General features: G+C 39.3%; 1 protein-coding gene across 12 annotated transcripts in view; it reads right to left on the bottom strand.

Moving 5' to 3' along the window:
* afdna (afadin, adherens junction formation factor a) overlaps positions 1–18,597 on the bottom strand; it is a 119,475-nt gene that overhangs the window by 96,723 nt on the left and 4,155 nt on the right. The window contains exon 1 of one of the 12 annotated variants that reach the window (XM_085371829.1): positions 1,171–2,934. The exons of the other annotated variants lie outside the window; for them this stretch is intronic. The gene's annotated coding sequence lies outside the window, so the exon portion shown is untranslated. Of the gene's footprint in view, positions 1–1,170; positions 2,935–18,597 lie in introns of those variants that run through there. 12 annotated transcript variants of the gene reach the window in all.

Genomic DNA, 18,597 nt, shown 5'->3' with positions numbered 1-18,597 from the left:
AAATTTTAGTTCTGGAAAGCCTTTCAAAGAGCAAGTCTGGCAAAGTAAAAAGGTCACTTCTTTTCTTCCTCCTCATCATCCACTTGTGAGCTGCCCCCCATCCGGCAGCAACGCCCAGCACTGAGAAATGAAGCCAACTTGGATGTCTCAAAAAACTGCAGTTCCTCTAATGGCCACTTGAAGCTGTGAAGTTCATCAGTCCCATAGAGTCACATTAAAAAGGCCCCAATTATATCTATGTAACTTGTTTACACCCAGATTTCTTTTTCCCCCTCTGTAAACAATTTCTTACATTATAAAACCTATTTTATGGCTTTTTCGTTTTTGTTTTAATAATTCTCCCCAGTGGATTTTTTTAGGGCTCAAAGTTGAGGTGCAACAGCTTTGACTGGCAAGTCTACTGATACAGGCAGCTGTAACTGTCAGCTGTCTGTTAGGGCTCAATACGACTACAGTGAATTTCTCTCTCATAGTGGGCCATTCTGAAGCAACTATGCAAGTAAGCATGTGTATTCTGCGCACAGCATAGGCGCAGAGTCTGTGTAACCTTATTTGACAAGATCTCTGCATTTTCTGATATTTATGAATATTAAATATCTATTATGCTTGAGTACATTAACCAGCCAAAACCTATTAGGGCTTTTCAAAAGGTTCTCTAGACAGGAAAAATAAGTCAACACAGACTTTGTACCAGGGAGCCTGCAAGAGTTTGATATTTAATGCTAATCTAACTGAACTGGGAATTTGCTATGTTGCATATCAGCTGACAATTTGAAAGATGACAATCAAATCAAAACAATAATCTTTTGATCAAGCATCAGAGAAAACTTCAAATATCTTGTTTTGTTAGACCATAACTCCTAAAACCTGAAGATCTCAAGCTCAAAATGTCTGAAAATATTTTACAAGCCATTTTACAAGTTATCAGCAAATGCTTGTCATTCTATGTGATAATTTAAAGCAATATATAGGAGATTTTTTAAATAATAGGTTTTTCAGACAATGTTTTAGGGTTGTTGTAGCATAACATATGAAATCTAGTTAAAAGTTGTAAAATTTGTAATGCACCCTGAAGCTTTTCAAATCAAATCCAGGGTGTGTGTGTCTGATTTTAATTTGTTGGCACTTCAAACCCAACTATTATCAAAAATTACTGTGCAGAAGCCTTACATTTTATTCCAGCTGGCATTTAAAAAAAAAAGTCTTGATGAAAGTTGCAGATATCCTGAAACTAGTGCAACTGATGCCACAAGTATCCAAATTAGCACATGACATCATCTGGCCTTCACCAAAAATACAGTCCAAAGAGGAGACACCGCTCGCCTAAGCTTCGTTTCCACATGTGCAGGATTAACGGCCGGAGGACACTCCAAGCAGAAAAGCTCCACATATTTTCCTCTGCTTGTATAAAGTGGCTGGTACCGACAGTGTTATGTGGCAATCTCTGCCTCTGTGCAGTCACAGCAGGCACTGCCTCCTTAGACAAACAACTGACCAGGAACAGAGGCCTCTCCCCGTCTACACACTCATACAAACACGCTCTCAGGCCACACATAAAAACATCTGGGAGAAAGGAAGTTAGAGATAAATACATTCTTCTCCCAGAATCCACCCTAACCCTGAACTTCCAGGTACACACAAACACAATCTGGGCTTACTTCACCTGTGTGAGGCCAAGTCACACAATACCACTGTCCTGCTCTCTGTTTATATCTGTCAAAGCCAATCTTATGAAGCAGGGTGGACAGCTAAGATCAACAAATATGACCGGGTGGAGCAGGGTGTAGGGAAGTCCCCAACATACTGAGGACACCCACACAGTAATATTGTATTTCTGTTTAAATTCTCCACCAGGTTCTTCCAGGAAGAAGGTGGGGCTGAACTAAAACAGGCAGAGGACAGGGTGCAGCTCCACTGGGGGGTCCAATAACAACCCACAGATGAGAGGAATGGACGTAGGACATACACAGGGTCTCTGCAGCAAAGTCAGTATGTTAACTTAAGGCTGCAGCACATATTGCAAATCACAATTAAAGCTATGCTGAACCTAGAGTCACTGTTTTTAGTGGTTCAAAAGTAGCTGGATATACACATTTAAGAACAGCAAATGACAAAACAAGTCTTCTCAGGAATGCATTACTATGGTTTTACTTATTGCAGAAGCTACAGCAGTTTGTGTCTGCTTCTCATTGCCTCATATTTTTTTCTGTAGTAATTAAGAACAAATTAAAAAGGAAATAAATATGCTGAGTAAGACTGCAGGAAAATAAAACTGTTAGTACAGCTTTTTAAGTCTCAAGTGGTAAGAAAAAGGGTGAGCAATCCTCTGTTATGCACCACAGTTACTACTATCGGGTAGGAGGTACAAGGAATAATCTTTGCAAACTTCTTTTATGCCAAGAAAGCTTTAATGCCTTCGAGTACAACTCTGTTGAACAAATCCAGACCATAGGAGGAGGTGTGTTGCTTGTATTTTGTGTTGCTTTGATTTCTGGTGATGACGTTACCACTTCAGAGCACTTTATTAGTAATGCATGTAATTGTAGCTGCAGTGTCTTTTTGTTTTGGCTGTGGCACAATGGAGACTTTATCCTTTAACTAACTAGACAATGTTAACTTACTTGTCAACACATAACAGAGTGTTGAGCAGGTTATGTGTTGAGAGTTTCAGTTTAAAACTGACTTAGAGCAGCATGTTTTTCCCCTGACAGCACTCTCAAAAACTCTCTCCTGAAGGGATACACGCAAACTGTTGAGCCGTGCATTAGTAATAGTGCCAGAAGAAGTTATAGCCACAGTCACATGGCACCTTGCATAAGTTCAATTGATGATACAAGACATTTATAAATATGCTCTATTAGGGCTGGGCGATATATCGAGTTTTTTTAAAAACATCGATATATTTTTATATGAGATATAAGATGTGACAATATCCTTTATATCGATATATACGTTATAATTATAGTTGTGGAGCTAGAGCTGGGCGATATGAGATTTTTTCATATCACGATATGTTTTTTTCATTTCAGGCGATAACGATATCTATTACGATATAAGCCAAATAACTATATTTGTAAGATTTAAATGTGCCGTTGCTCACAAGTAAAATGTGAAATAATCAGCAGCTTGTTTTTAAATATTTATTTCCCATAATAAGTTCAACAGGGTAGATGTACTTAAGGAACATGACTTTTTCAGATAAATAAAGGCAAATATTGCAAACTACACAAAAGGCAGCCGCTAAAGCGTTTAAGTTTCAAAATAGAACAAATGAAACAGACTAAATTGTCAATTCCACTTAGAAATAAAGTATTAATTCTAAAAATAAATCTTAGTTTGTTTTACAGAAGAACAGACAAAACTGACTAACTTTTGTCAATATCAAATAAACTGAGAACTAAAAGGAAATTCTCAATCTCTCCTTGTTGTATAGCTGAGCTTTTCAAACAGTTTTAACAGTTACTTTAGTCTGACAAAAGCCGAATGAAGAATTAGCGCTTCCAGTCAGAGACTGAGGCTACGTCCACACGTACACGGGTATTTTTGAAAACGGAGATTTTCCATTTTGAAAAATAATCCCGTCCACACATAAAGGCAGAAATGAAGGAAAACGCTGCTATGAACATGCCAAAGCAGCAGGTGGCGCTAGATTCCTAACCATGCAGAAATGTTGGCCAATCAGAAGTCTAGAAGCCTCGGTGGGAAAAAGTAAACAAAGCTGGGGCATAGAAGCAGAACCGAGTCGTATGTGTGGAGGGACAGTAACTGTGTGTATATGTAAGCATTTAAACACTGCAGAGAGTAGAATTAACAGTAACAGTATTGTAGAAATTCATTTCACCGAAACAATAACGTGGCGCACAGTGTGACGCATGCACCAGTTTATTGTATTTCCAGACTTGCTTTCGGCACAATTTACAGTGCACGCTACTCTGTTTTTTGTCAGACTTGAAATAGCCGAAATACCTTCACACTACGGAACTTCTATGGCTCTTCCGTTCGACAATCTCTCCGGCATTGGAACCGTCATCTGTTTTCTCTTCGGTCACGCTCGGTTGATTTTTCTAGTCGGCACACTCATTTCCTCCATTATGCGCTGGCTCCATTACCCGCTGGCTGCTTCCCAAACAAACACACGTGCGGCTTGGCACTTGTGCTGTACGTAACAAGTCACGCGACGTGACGCTGCGGCTGTGATTGGTTCGGCTCTGCGCTACTGAATTTGGATCGGCTGACCTTTTTTTTTTTTTTTTTTTAAAGAGGACAAGAGCGGCGAGGTCTATCGCGATAGCTTAATTTCTCTATCGAGTAAAAGTTATATCGCGATACATATCGTTATCGTTCTATCGCCCAGCTCTATGTGGAGCCATAAGTTTGCCTCTCTTTCGTCCACTTTTGTCTCTACGCAACGTTACTCCGCCTCGCCTCTCCTTCACTGAACACAACTCCCCCTCCTCCCCCATAGCTTCACCTGCAGGCAACGACAAGATGAACACGGCAAATCTCCGTTAACGAGTTACTGCGCATCGCTCCGTGCGTGGGGCTGGACGGCGTCAACGTGCTAACGAGCTAACGCCATGCAGCCCACAGGGGCTGCACAGCCTAAAATCCGTTCATTTTCTCAAAAGTTGACAGCGCGCCTTATGTATGAATTCTGGTTGTGCTTGATGACCGCGAACCGATTTTATGTGGAACACGGCGCTCAGCAATCTGTCAAAAAATGTTTTAGTACGACTTTGGTAAGCTACGGAGCTGCACCGCTTGATGGATTGTCGGAGCATTACGGCTACCGAGGAGCCTCGCGGAGTGATACGCACTGTGCTTCAACGTAATATTACCGTATTGTGTGTGTATAAGGACCATAAATGGCACCTGAAGCGGATTTCAAACTCCAGGCTGTCAGTCAAGCAGTAGAAGTTGGGAACAGAGCAGCTGTGAAATCTTTGTTATTAATGTTAGTTTACATTTTGACTGCACAATTGTGAGCTCTTTGTTTAGCACAAAAACAACCTTGTTTTCTTTTATTTATGGAGCATTATTATTTAATAAATGCTCATAATTTATTTTTGAGTAGTTTTTTTCATGTACATCTATGCTATGTTAATAAAAGTGCCTGTGTGACATCTGGGACAATGTATTGAATAATGTCTTTAAAGATTGTCAAAAAATAATATAAAATAGTGTGCAAATACTGATAACAGTGCAAATGTTTGCAATATAAAAAAATAAATGAAAAATGTAAACATCTATGTTTAGTGAACTTTGCAGTGTTGCTCTGTGGTGCAGCTACGACACTGTAGCAAAGTTTACACACGTCTGACTCCGCGAACCCATAATGTTTCCACACCACTGAAGGTTTTTTTACCTCTCTTTTCAACCAACAGCAGTCACTCTCCTCTCCAAATAACTTCTGCTTAGCTTTCCGAGCTTCCCTCGGCTCCTCTTAATCAGCGGTCCCCAACCCCCGGGTCTCAGACCGGTACCGGTCCGTGAGTCGTTTGGTACCGGGCCTCGAGAGTTGAGGCTCATGTGTGAAATGTATAGTTTTCAGGGGTTTTATCGGTTTTCAGCATTATTTTGTTATCGTTTACTCGGTTTTCCTTGGTCTTTTCTCGTGTGTTATGAATAAATTTTCTTTTTTTCGGTACCGGTAAAGGCCGGTCCATGAAAATATTGTCGGGCATAAACCGGTGCGTGGCGCAAAAAAGGTTGGAGACTGCTGCTCTTAATTGTTGTGACACGTGTTCGAAATGCAGAGAGGTGCGCTCGATTTGCCACACGGAGCAGTGCGAGAGTAAAGCACGAGGGAGGGGCTAATAATTGGCTCATTCATTTTTAATGATCGTTGAAAGCCCAGATCGTAATCGTGATTAAAATTCGATTAATTGAGCAGCCCTATACACAAGTACTGTACAAATTACTAATGTCATGTCTTCCCTAACCTCAGGAATTTGTAAATCAACTTCCTTAAAAATCATACCCTGCTTGTTAAGGTCAGCATGAGTTAAACATTAATGGGTTTTTTTTATCTCGTTGCAGTAGACCCACGTAGTAAACACAACAGTGACACATTAACACCTTGTAAAATTGATACGGTGATAGTTGGCAAACAAAAATTAGATACACATGCAGCAGAGTGTAAAATTAGCACTTACTCAGAGTCGTGCTTCTGGACAGATGAGTGTAAAGGTAAGTACTCACTGCTTCTTTAGAGTTTGTTTGGGTTTTTTCCACCTAGCAGGTAAGGTAGTTTGGCTCTTTAACTTCAACTTTCAATTACAATTTTGGTTTCCAACTAGTATAAAAGTAAAATAACTAGAGGCAAAACAGCTATTGTGGTGTATTCATATCCATCTAGAGCAGTGATGTCAAATTCATTATACATCCACCATACTTTGATCTTAAGGTCCTTTTACTTTTTCTTTTTAGCTCAAGATTTAAGAAAACAATTACAGTGATGATGCTTGCCATAACTAAATGTCCATTCTTTTAAGTGGTCCGCTATACTCACTGGGTAACTGTCACCCATTAATTACAGCTGGATTATGAAAACCATGGCAACTGAAACTGATGAGAGTAATGAGACTGAACCATAATAGTAAATCTGCATGTCATTAAATGAGGTGACACTGAATAGCTGTGCAAAATAATGGAAAAACTGCAGTCTGACTTGACAATAAGACAGCTTTAACAGTGCATTTCTCCCCCTAATAAAACTTTGACCGAACACACCCCAGTCACTGACGCTCAGCTTCTTAAAGCTTAGAGGTCATGCAGACCGAAGTAAAACCATCATCACCAGCGATGTCCCGTCGAGCCACCAGCAGATCTGCTGTCGTGAGTTTGTTATGTAGACACTTCTCAGACCGGCGACGCCAAACCAGAAAACATTTCAACACAATGAGAAAATGCACCAAATATTTTGTGGTCCCGCTTTTACGAGTTGTGGAATTTCACTTGTGTGCTTATGTTCGTCACAGATGTGTGCATGTTTGTGTGTCCGTTCTAGTAATTAAGTTCAAGTAATCCAAAAGAATCACACCCTAATGCAGCCGTTATCCCACGGCTGTTTTGACCATTAGACCCATTAAGACGAGTGTTTTTAATCATGTTATTTTCCAGAAGGTCTTGTTTTTCCCCATAAGAATTCTTTGTATTTTCTGTCACATACGTATATTTTGTGGAGTTTTCTGGCTCAGATTGTGCTTTTGGGGGACAACAACTCACATGATTTGACACAAATCTATTCATCTTATTTCTTCAAATCTCTTAAACAAAAATGCCATCTGTAAAAATGCCTTTGAGCAGATAGAAACCAAAAGTCTTACCTTAGGTTTTATTACAGGGCCAATCATTTTCTTTTGACTTTGGCCAAGATCCACCTTATTGATGGGGCAGGAAAACCCCTGTGTTACCACAGTAAATTACATTTAATTTCATTTAAACAACTAAGAGCAGTTAAAGTGGACTTTCAATGCTTTTTCCTTATGTTCTTTCATTGATAATAATGCTGGAATTGTAGCTGTTCATTTTAAACATGGCCATAATTTCAGGGAGTCTTCATAACCACTAAAGACTCTTTTGTGAAACTTGTATGAGTAAATATAATGTAAAATGTAAACAGCAAAGTGTACTGCAGCTTCTTTCCAACATTTTTATGACTTACCGAACGAACATAAATAAAATTATTGGGATTGCACTCCCTTAAATCTTCTGTCTGTGTAGCAGTCTGTCCTGGGGTATCTTGTGTTAAATTCTTCCACATCCTGTAAAAAAGTCAGACTGCTGATATTTTAGATTTCAGAAGCACAAAACTCCTACTCTAATGTAGCAGTGAGGAAAAATGGGAAACGGCACAAGACTGATTAATTTCTGCTTTAAGTAAGCAGGTTTTATTTTCTGCACTATAACTGCTACCATCTGACCACAAGTAAACTGCCAACACGTGGCAAACAATGGGTTTTACTCCTGATTACTCCCAGTGATTACACACACACTGCTCCTCCTTGTTTTCCCTCCTTGTGGGCCACGAATTAGACATTGATCTGCTGCAAAGCACCATGGGAAGCTGGTCGCAAGCGGTTCTAAACAGTGAGTGACTGAATTGGTGATTGCTGTCTGATCCTGCGAGGTCAATGGGGAGTTACCTCCTGTGCGACTGGCCCACATGGATGTGCACGAGGGGCTGACTGACAGGTGGGACAACATATCCGGAGGCTGGGGGGGGACAACACAAACCAATGGAGATGGGAGGAGAGGGGGAAGAAGAAAAAAAGCATGGGAGGAGGTGAGCCAGGCCTCTGAGGGGATTAACATGGTCTGACAGGCTGACTGGGACAAACACACACACAGAGCTTTGAGGGCGGGCTGCTCTGCTGAGCACACACAATACACTGCTTGTTTTAGAACAAGAGGAAAGAGAGAAAAGATAGATAAGAAGTAGGGGCCAAATCACCGCGAAGGAATGTGAGAGAGCAAAGAGAGAGTGAGATTATGAACCACAGGTGTTTCCCAACAAATGTCCTGCTGCTGTCCTAATGCATATTCCATAACTCTTCCACAACTCTCCCCCTTTACTTGAAGAATGAGCTGTCTGGATTGTACTGCAGTTCTGTTGGAAACTACACATGAAATACGCTCGCTTGCTATTAACAGGAATCTCTAACATTCCCCCACTTTTCCACTGAGAATCCATCAAGTTACCTGACCTTCTCTGTATGGAATTCTCCACTTGAAACTCCATTTGCATTCCAGGAATTCCATGACCACTAGGAGCCCTGAAACCCGTGGCATATCACCCAGTTGGACGCTCAAGCACACAGAGAGAGAGAGAGGGAGAGAGAGACCATGCTGATGTGTGGGGTGCTTAGGGAGCAGTTTAACATATTGATCAGATTCCGACGGCCCATTACAGAAAATTAACTGCCTCCAAAGTGGAGCCGGGGTTTCCACAAGACTGAGTTTAATCCAAGGCTTAAAGAACTTAAACTAACAATCAATTATTAACGTGTAAAGAGAAGACAGTGGGTCTGCAGAAGCATCTTTAAGATTCAAGTGATCAAATGGGGTCCATAAATGTTAACTACTATGAAGCTGTCTCTTTACTTCTACAACTTTTCATAGTTTTTACAGGAATACGATTTTGAAAAGTTGTGCCGCTTCATTAAGGACCGTGTTAGTGTGTGTGTGTTTTTTAACACTGTGGGTTTTGACTTCAGTGTAATTTTCCACTTCTTATCACTACAACACATTAGAATACACTGCAGTTCTTTTCCATAACTATTGTAGCAAGATTTACTTCCACAGCAGACTTGACGCCGATTAGGATAAAAAAAAAAAAATATGTATTTAATTAGATTTGAACATTTCAGAATATCTGCCATAGATAAACTAAAGACTAACTGATAAACTCAAATATAGCTTTTAACAAAAGAGTTCCTGTATAATTTAATTGTCATTTCAAGTAATTTTCAACCTAAAACCACTTGGTTGCTTTAGGGTTAAAGTGTTTTCAGGAGCAACAGAACATACAGAAGATACATAAATTTGTATCTACAGTTTTTTCATTTCACTGTCATACACATCTTACGTTTTTTCTCTAAATACAAATCACTGAGGCTTGATGGCACATGTTGAAAAAAGAAAACTACCTGTAATTAGCCGTGCTTCTTGTTTTTATTAGGTACAGTTTACAGACGTGCTTTAAATGCATCACATGCAGGCATGCAGTTACTGTTCTAAAAGGACAGCTGAAAGATGTGCATGATTGTTTCTGCTGGAAAAAAAAAGGCCTTTCTAGGGTTTCAGACCATCAAAGTGATTAAATCTTGTAAAAGTTTTAACTTTTTGCCCAGCCCTCATTTCTTCATGCCTCTTCAAAATTCCATTTAAGGGGGCAGACTGTGGGCTGCACTTTAAAAAAAATGTAAAAAATAAAAACAGCTCATCCAAAATAACTGAGGCTGAAGTCATCTGTCACAGGAAACCAAAGGCAAAATCCCCAAGTCTGTCCGTCTGTCTTTGAACCAGTTTGAATTTAGTGGTGGAATTGTGTTTAAAGTTAGAACTTTAAAATCAGATTTTCCTTCTTTTTGTTCCCTTTCAAAGTGTGAGGGTTAAGACTTTGCTTTACTGTTAAAAGTTGTAGTCATGATCATTTCTGGTAAACAATCATTTATAAACTTGCCAAACATGCTTTGAATAAACTTCAAACCTCTTTTTATGGGAAACTCCATCTTTCCATGGGTGGAGATGGGCACGTTGTTGTGAGTTACACTTGTACTAGCCACTGATGCCCTCTTGAATGGCAGCGTAAACCAAAAATAACGTGACAACTGTTGGCGTTTGCCACAACGCTTGTCGTGCCTTTGGATTTTTTTTAATTTTTTTATTTTTTTTTAAATTACATGGCACACGAGAGTTGGTCGCTCTTTACCACCATTTAATGATAATTGTGTCTCTAGGAGCACAGAGACTGTCAAATAACAGGGAAATGCTTTAACATCTAGAAAAGAAGACTATGTAGCAAACTCCAAAATTACCTCTGTTCTCTTTATTTCCTGTTTTGACTTCTTGTCCTCCTGCAGCAGCACTGATAAGAAGTCGAGGGGGTTTTAAAGTTGTGACACCTATCGTTTAACGCCAGTATAAATGGTTACAGACCTGCACCGACGTCACTGTTCACACAAGCAATGAGTAACAAAATAACCATGACCCCAATAAGACCTTTAAACAATGTACAGGAGGCTAAAGTGGACTTCCTAACAAGCTGGGAATAAACAGTGGTGATGAATATCCTGGCTGCCCAGCTTGACCCCCATTCTTCTATTTAATAGACAGCAGCCAATACACTGAGAGCAGATGCATTAATTAAGGATGATGCAGTGAGCTTTGCAGCTGGGAGATGATAAGATGCTGAAATCCTGCAGAAATGCTGTTGTAATTATTTTGGGGGGGGGGGGGGTTCTTTCTTCTTTTTTTTTTCCTATTGTAATTTCTGGAATTGCTAAGTTTATCATTATTTATTCAAAAACAATGTGCATTTTTAAGGTCCTGAACATGCTTGAATACCAGTTAACATCCAAGACATTTGGTACACATACATAACAGCCTCTAACACATACTTTAAACCACAATAAAACCACCATTTTGAATGTAAGAAGCAATTTGGATGCAATTTTTTTTGCCATTTCTAAGCATTAGAATTTAAAAAACATCCTCCTAGAGACTGAATCAAATCCGTTTCAGTGTTGGTCATACATGGTCAGTTTTTATTCAAGGGAATGTCCAAAGCACTGTGAAATTTAAAGTTCTTGTAATTCACCCATACATTGCCCAAACCGGCCCAGACTAGTCATGTTTGATAAGGATCCCACCATGAACTATGAATGCCATGGCGCCATCAAGTAGCAACAGGAAATCAGTATTTAGTGACATAGTTCATCTGATAAACCTAACATTTGCATTCTGGGTTCTACACATGGACACAGGAATTTGGTTTGTCCAACATCCACCTGCCTGCAGGAAACGCCTCAACCCGTACAAATTTGTGAGGACCCAACTATTGTTTTAATTCATAATTGTGATTCACTGGCTTTCTGAATAAGTGACACACAACTGGAGTATAATTGTGAGTTCACACTCAGTAGGAAAAAAAACAAAACAAAAAACAACTGTGGCATCCAAATAAAGAAAGAACAGCATCACTCTGTTGCATCCTGTCAGACTGGAAGAATAAAGCACACCGCAGCATTTCTCCAGACTGAGAGAAGGTGGCAACGTTACTTACTAAGGTTTAAACCGCACAAGCGTCCAGCCTGAGAGTTAAGGCCTATGGTCACGATCTTTTGCCCCACTTTGTAATGAACCTGTGCTGAGGTGCGATTACTCTCAGGCAGACCCACCTATAGCCTGACCATGAAATGTGACATGCTACACATTTACAGCTTCATCTGGTCAGCCAGATAAAAACAAGCTCAGCAGACATTTACAGCAACACAGACAACACAGCTGTAGAGCTAGTGATCTAGGCCTGCTAAGAAGGTGCAGGTGGCTGTAGTTGCAGCTGATGGGGAAAAGGGTCAAAGGTTATAGAAGGTTCTTGACTTCCTTTTTTTAAAGTGGGGTTTAACACATTTTGCCTATAAAAATGCAAACAATTATTAAAATGTGGACCAATTGCAGTTACATGCATAGTCACGCCAGAAGAAACTGTGGTAGTGTTATGACCAATATTTTTGCAAGCTGACAGATTTACAAATATCCAGGACAGTAGGGAGTGTTAATTACTGAATGGACAAAGAAGTTAATGATGAGTTTAGAATATCTATATTTAGTGAGGTGGCTGTTAAAAAAAATCTAGTTTTGGGGTGGCCAATAGTGACTGTTTTTTTCCTTTTTTGTTAGCTGGACGCATTTCTAAAGCTTAAGAAAGACGTCAGATTGGATTGTTTCTTTAGTATTTTTAAATGATGTAATTACATTTATAAGTCTATGTGGGCTGGGCTTATTTTTTATGGATGAAACCAATTTTAAATCAATCAGCGAGCAGACCTTTTACAAAAGTTTGCAGTGTTTCATTTTTCTGTCAGGAGTAAACAGAATGCGCTTTATAACTATACATTTATATTTCAATGTCTTTGATTAGGAAAAAAAAATACAAACCATACAGTCAAACCACTACTTGCTACTCTTCCACTCTTCTCAAAAGGTAAATATTTGGGCCAGGGATATAAACATGTAACAGGGCAATAAATCATTCCAGCTACACCGTCTTGCACTGCAGCTGAGAGTCCTTGATCAGCTCTGCAGCTTCAGTGAGCATGGTATAGCGGCACGTGAGCCAGTTCAGAATGACCCTACAGCTCACAGATGACCTAAGCAAAGGAAGAACTACCGCGACTAGCTGCAGTCCGAGAATGTGGAATGTGAGTACATCTGACTGCAGGATGAGATGTTCTGGGGAAGCAGGAGCTGAATGGTTTTGAGGACCACCTCAACAGCAACATGGCCAACAAGCTTGTAGGAAAAACACAAGACAGAAAGAACCAGGGCTAGCAGATTATAATTTATTCATTTATTTCTAAAAAAGGAAACACTGGAGCCTGTCGAAAACTGTGTGTGTGGCCTCCTATTTTTTTTTTTTTTTTTTTTTAAACTGCTGTAGTGTGCAGCTCATCACAGCTACAGCGTTGCCATGGGGACGCAGCCAGCTAATGTCTGCATGACGTGAGGGGTGAGACAGAAAGAGAAAAAGGGGAGGGCACGGGCAATGAACACACAGAGGAACAATGCAAACAGAGATAAATGCACGCCGTGGTCAGCGCCTCTGCATGAGTGACCTCATGCTGCTGTCATTGTGGCTGAGGCCAGCATGTCTGTTACCCAAAAGTGTTTCTACTATCTCCAGCTGCCACTTTAGCAGGTACACCCACGGTCAGCACTGACCTTTAGCCAAAGTCAGAAACCAGCCAGCTAAACTCTTAAGTCCTTTCTGCCTTTATAAGCCGTAGCATTTTAATTTCCCAGGATACCCTATGCCATCTCACAGAAGATCAAAATACTTATTCCAGCGAATTTATTTTAAAAAAAATAAAAGAAAAAATTTCTATTATCATAAACAAAGGGCTAGACCTCAAAGTCCAAAGGCATTTAATTATCTAACGCAATGAGGAACTTATTAATGCAACAGTAACATGTTTCCAACAAAGAAAGGAAAAGAAACTGTCGCTGAGTTGTTGGAACAAAAAGCATTGTATGTACAATGTGTACACCAGCTTTTATCATGACTGTGCTAGGAAGGACCTAGCATGGAAAAGAAGCAGCCATACGTCCTTGCCTGTCAATCAAGGTTATTAAATCCACATTGCCTACAGGTCTCTCAGATCTGCAGACACCTTTAGTAAAGTGCTACAATTTCAATTAGAGCCAACACATTTAGGGTTAGAGTAAGTATATCATATAGCTACAAAGATTTTCATAACTATTTAAGTTTAACTTTTAGGGTAAAAGTGAAATTATTTCATAGTTCCAGGTTATTGACCTTGCCTTTTCTTGATGACTATGGTATCTTAAATTTAAAAACAAAAAAGGAAGAGATAGTCGCTGTTACATAACACAAGAAAGTGGCATTGTTTATTTACAAAGCTCAGCTGCAAAAACCACCTGGTTACCTCCGCCACTTTGCTTAAATTTAAATACTGCATTTACAATGTCAGGTCACGGGACTTTCTAGGATTAGCTAGAGGTACTCTTATTCACAATAAAAACTAAGTATAAATGCTTTGCCGCAATGCTGCAATTCAGTTTCAATCCAATTCAGTTCAATTTTAATCATACAGCTTCAAATCACAAAAACAGTCGCCTCAATGAGCTGTGTCTGCCTAATGATGAAAACATCTGTTAAATCTGTAAAAGATTTCCTATGCAATACAGATATATATACAGAGGTATTTATGCTCTTGTACTCAGGTGCAATGTTGCAAATCACTAAGCTGATCCGCTTTATATCAAAATGTGATTGTCCCGTCAATGTGATTGGCCTTTGTCAATTTGTCAGATATGTCCTATGCAATCACACATAGCTTTCTGGAATTCTTTTCATGTAAACACAAAGAACGTCAATAGGTTTCCTTTAAAAAAAAAAAAAAAAGTAAATACTTAAATAGAAAAAAAAATCTGACGGCCAGCATCTGTATACATATATCAGGTCTGAAAGGATTGAGAATCTGGGAATAGTTAGAAGAAGAAAAAAAAGAAACCTGACCGTTCTGAAAACAAATCATTCCACCTCATAGGCCAGGAAACACACTATCTCCACAAAACACTCACTTCCTTTCTGCAGAGTTTCCTGCTTCCTGTGCACCAGCAGGGAAAAGCTGGGAGGGAGGGAGTGGCCACTGATGTCACAGCGAGTCTGCCAACATGCAGCATATCCCGTGCCACAGGAAACAAAGTGGCTACAAGTCCGACTTCCTGCTAGTAAATACCTTCCACCTCAAATTATGATGATAAGTACAGGGAGGAAAATAATCCTTAAGGTGATCAGAAAAGTCATTTGGTGTGAATAATAATCGTTGATTTTGGAGTTCAGAACATGACAGGAGAAAAAAGGAGCGGCAGGAGCACACAAGAAGTCTCTTGTGCTGTATAGAGACTTCAAATAAATACTTTTATTTGTATATTTTCTCCAAAAGAATGTTGTGATAAAGTAAGCGTTTCTCAGGCTTTTCACCTCGCTAGGCTATGTGACGGCCAGACCAGTGTCTTAATATGCTGTGACATACCATCATCCCATTCAGCTGTGCATTCCTTAAATTCAGCCTTAGTAGTCACTTCAGTCTTTTTTTTTTTTGGGGGGGGGGGGGGGGGGGCAAAAGCTACAACCACTAAGTTAGGGAATTTATATTATAAGCCTGGTGTTCTCTAATGACACACAGGTCCCTGGGTCAGACATCATCCTGGCTCAAAAAGCTAGATAGGATAGGTAAAAACAGGACAATCAAGTCAATGCAGTTCTGTGTAGTTCTGTGTTTACTTTGCCATGCAACAGCAGCAGCTAACACATTTACATCACGCAGCTTTCACAAAGACAAACTGGGAACACTTTAGGATTCAAAAGATTCATTTCAGCAGTTAGTAAACCACAAACAAACAAAAGCCAAAGAGCACATATCTGACAAGCAGAAGCTCCTATAGTACATGTGAGCAGTGCAAGGTAAAGAAAAGTGTGCATTTAAAGAGAAGATTTTCTGCTCTGTTTACCAAAGTACATATAAAGTAAAAAAAAACATCTGTCATAGTGTATTAACTATGTTCTCTTCTGTGAGGACAGTGCCTGTGGGTTAAATTAAATTCTTAAACTGAAAGTAAAAGTATGTATTGTGATGTAACATTTGCTTTAATTTCCATCTCTGCCTCAACTTTAGAAGCCCTAAAGTCTATTTAAGGCATTTATGTCTGTTAAATGTCTTAAATTTAGATCCAATCATAGAGATCTAACAATAGATTTGTCTTTTAAGCTGCTGTACTATGGGACAAAAAAAACAAAACACAACTGTACAACTTTGACTCTAATACTTGACAACTTTCTGAGGCTTTTAGGGTCACTGTTCAGCATAATTGATGTTTGGGGCAGAACATCTTGTTCCACGCAGGATCAGTGGAGAACTGAGTGGACAAAAAAATGCTGCCGTTCCCATTTTTAAACCATAAGCTTCTCTTGAGTTGCTCAGGGGGAAGGAGAAAAAAAAAAAAAAAAAAAGGTCTTGGGTCAGCATTCAGGGCAAGAGGAGGAACTGTAAAACCTTATCACCATCCCACAGATACAAAGGTACTGTTTAATGTAGCCAACTCTGCCTTGCATAAATAAGAGTTTCCTGATAATCTGATTTACATGATTGAGGAAAATCACACTTATACAGGAAGCAGAGGGAAATGTCAGCATAATAAAGATCACTCCTGTCTGAATGATGGCAATGTAACACGTAATTACAGGCTTAAAGAGCACTACCTGCTAATTACTGCACTGTCAATACCCTCATGAAACCCACTGCCGGAGAGTGCATTTGTAAAGACGATATGCATCATTTATTCTCTATTATTTATCCAGCATGGTCTGCTTGTCCTGTAAAATGTTTGTCAGTCTGCCTTTATTTATGGCTCAACTTTATGGCATGTAGCAGAATGTTTACATTTATATGAGGGGGGGGGGGGGGGGGGGGGGGGGGACTGGACCCAGATTTAACAAAACCTGCATTCAGTTTCAAGCACATCATGTTGGACAGGGTCTGACATAACCGGTGGCCTCAAGTCTGGGTTGTGTAAACTGGTCCCAAAATTCATTCAAAACTTATTTTTTTCTTACTTCCTGCACATCAAACTTGCTGTACAGTCTTTGTTTTTTCTCCAGAACTCATATTCAGGACAATCTTGTCAGCAGCTTTTTTTCCCTGATGAGCAGCATTTCCAAGCACAAGAAGCTGCAAAGCTGTCAACATCCAAACTATTAGAGGAGTCTTCCTGATGCTGCATACTCAAAAAAAAAAAGGGTGCTTCTTTTCAAAGATGACACATACCATTATTTTGAGGTTGCATGTAGCAAGTTATTGAATGCCACATTTCTGAACAGACACCATTTGAGCTGACTGAAGAAATTTGAGTAGACAGTGACAAATTGAAGGAAATAAGTGAAGCCTAGGGCTGTGCGATATGACCAAAATCTCATATCCCGATATAAGACATCTATCGTCCCAATAATGATATAAATCACAAAAATGTAACATTTTCTGTAAATTCTGTGACTCTCGGGCAGCTCGACTTGTGTGAAGTGTATCCAGCTGAGCGTCGTGTACCTGGAGTCGAGTGTTTTAACCAATGCATGAAACTATACATTTTTAGACATAAGTTGTAACGGCCGCCGTTTTCTTTGTGAGTATTTATTACACAAAAAAGCCTGTTCTAATGTTTGAGTCTAAGGTTTATTTTTTAGCACCTGACGGCTCTTTTTTGCTTCTCATCCGTAAACACTCTGCATCCTCTTTCACGTGATTCAGTTTATTTTGAAAAGTCTCAACAGGATCTTAAGCTTTATTGTGAAAGGTTTATGTGGAAAATAAACAAGCGGGCACGCGATGGTTTTACCGTCGTTGTTCCTAACAACAACGCATAAAAACAGGAGCTTGTCCGTCCGTAGTGTGGTTATATTAAATATAAGAGAAAGAGAGAACTTTAAGAAATTAATATAGCCACCACAGTGACCATCAAAACGCTGAAAAGAATATTGCCGTAAACAGTTTATTTTGCGACACCATGAAACAAACGATAGCATAAAATGAAATGATAGACGTTTCTATATCGTCATCCCATATATATATATATATATATATATATATATATATATATATATATATATATATATATATATATATATATCTCGTTATATCAAACAGCCCTACCTTGACCTCACCAAGTCTGTAATGCTCTGGGGGGGTATTTTGCTACCATGTTTTCGGTCTGCTTGTTGCCACATAGGGAAGATATTTATCCTACGATAAAAATTTCTATCTCATCAATTTAAAGATTATAAAAAGATGTGAATCATGTCTTATGGTTGGCTGGGTTTGTCCCATTTAAATTGATCCACTCCATCAAGCTGACTGATTGATCTGGCATTGAGATGTGAAACAGCAGTTCCTCGATTAAAACTTACATCAGTTCACTGAGCACGGTGTGAGGACTAACGATTAGCCAACCAGCACCGTGGCGTGGGATTTAATCTGATGTCAATCTGTGGAACCCAATTTTTTTTTTTTTTTAAATTGCCATTGCTTGCTAATTTGCTGAACAACAAATACTGGACAAACATCAACTAAACAAGTAAAACTGTAAAAATTCGTAACATTTTAAGGTTCTTTAAGAGCCTTTTTAGTTCTTTTTAGTTTCTTAAGATGGTATTTTATATGTATGTAAAAAAAAAAAAAAAACAGCCAACGGGAACCACAGAGTAATATGATACTTAAACACAGTCACTTTTGTCAACACATAAAATAAAGATTTTTTTAAAAGATACTGAGGCTTAGACCCTTAGGCTACAACTAT

The sequence above is a fragment of the Diplotaxodon limnothrissa genome, linkage group LG15 (assembly GCF_057381915.1).
Source record: "Diplotaxodon limnothrissa isolate DT_005_m linkage group LG15, D_limnothrissa_male_GT1.1, whole genome shotgun sequence".
Classification (NCBI taxonomy): domain Eukaryota; kingdom Metazoa; phylum Chordata; class Actinopteri; order Cichliformes; family Cichlidae; genus Diplotaxodon; species Diplotaxodon limnothrissa.
Note: the sequence above shows the minus strand (reverse complement) of the source record. Positions and strands in the feature narration are given on the sequence as shown.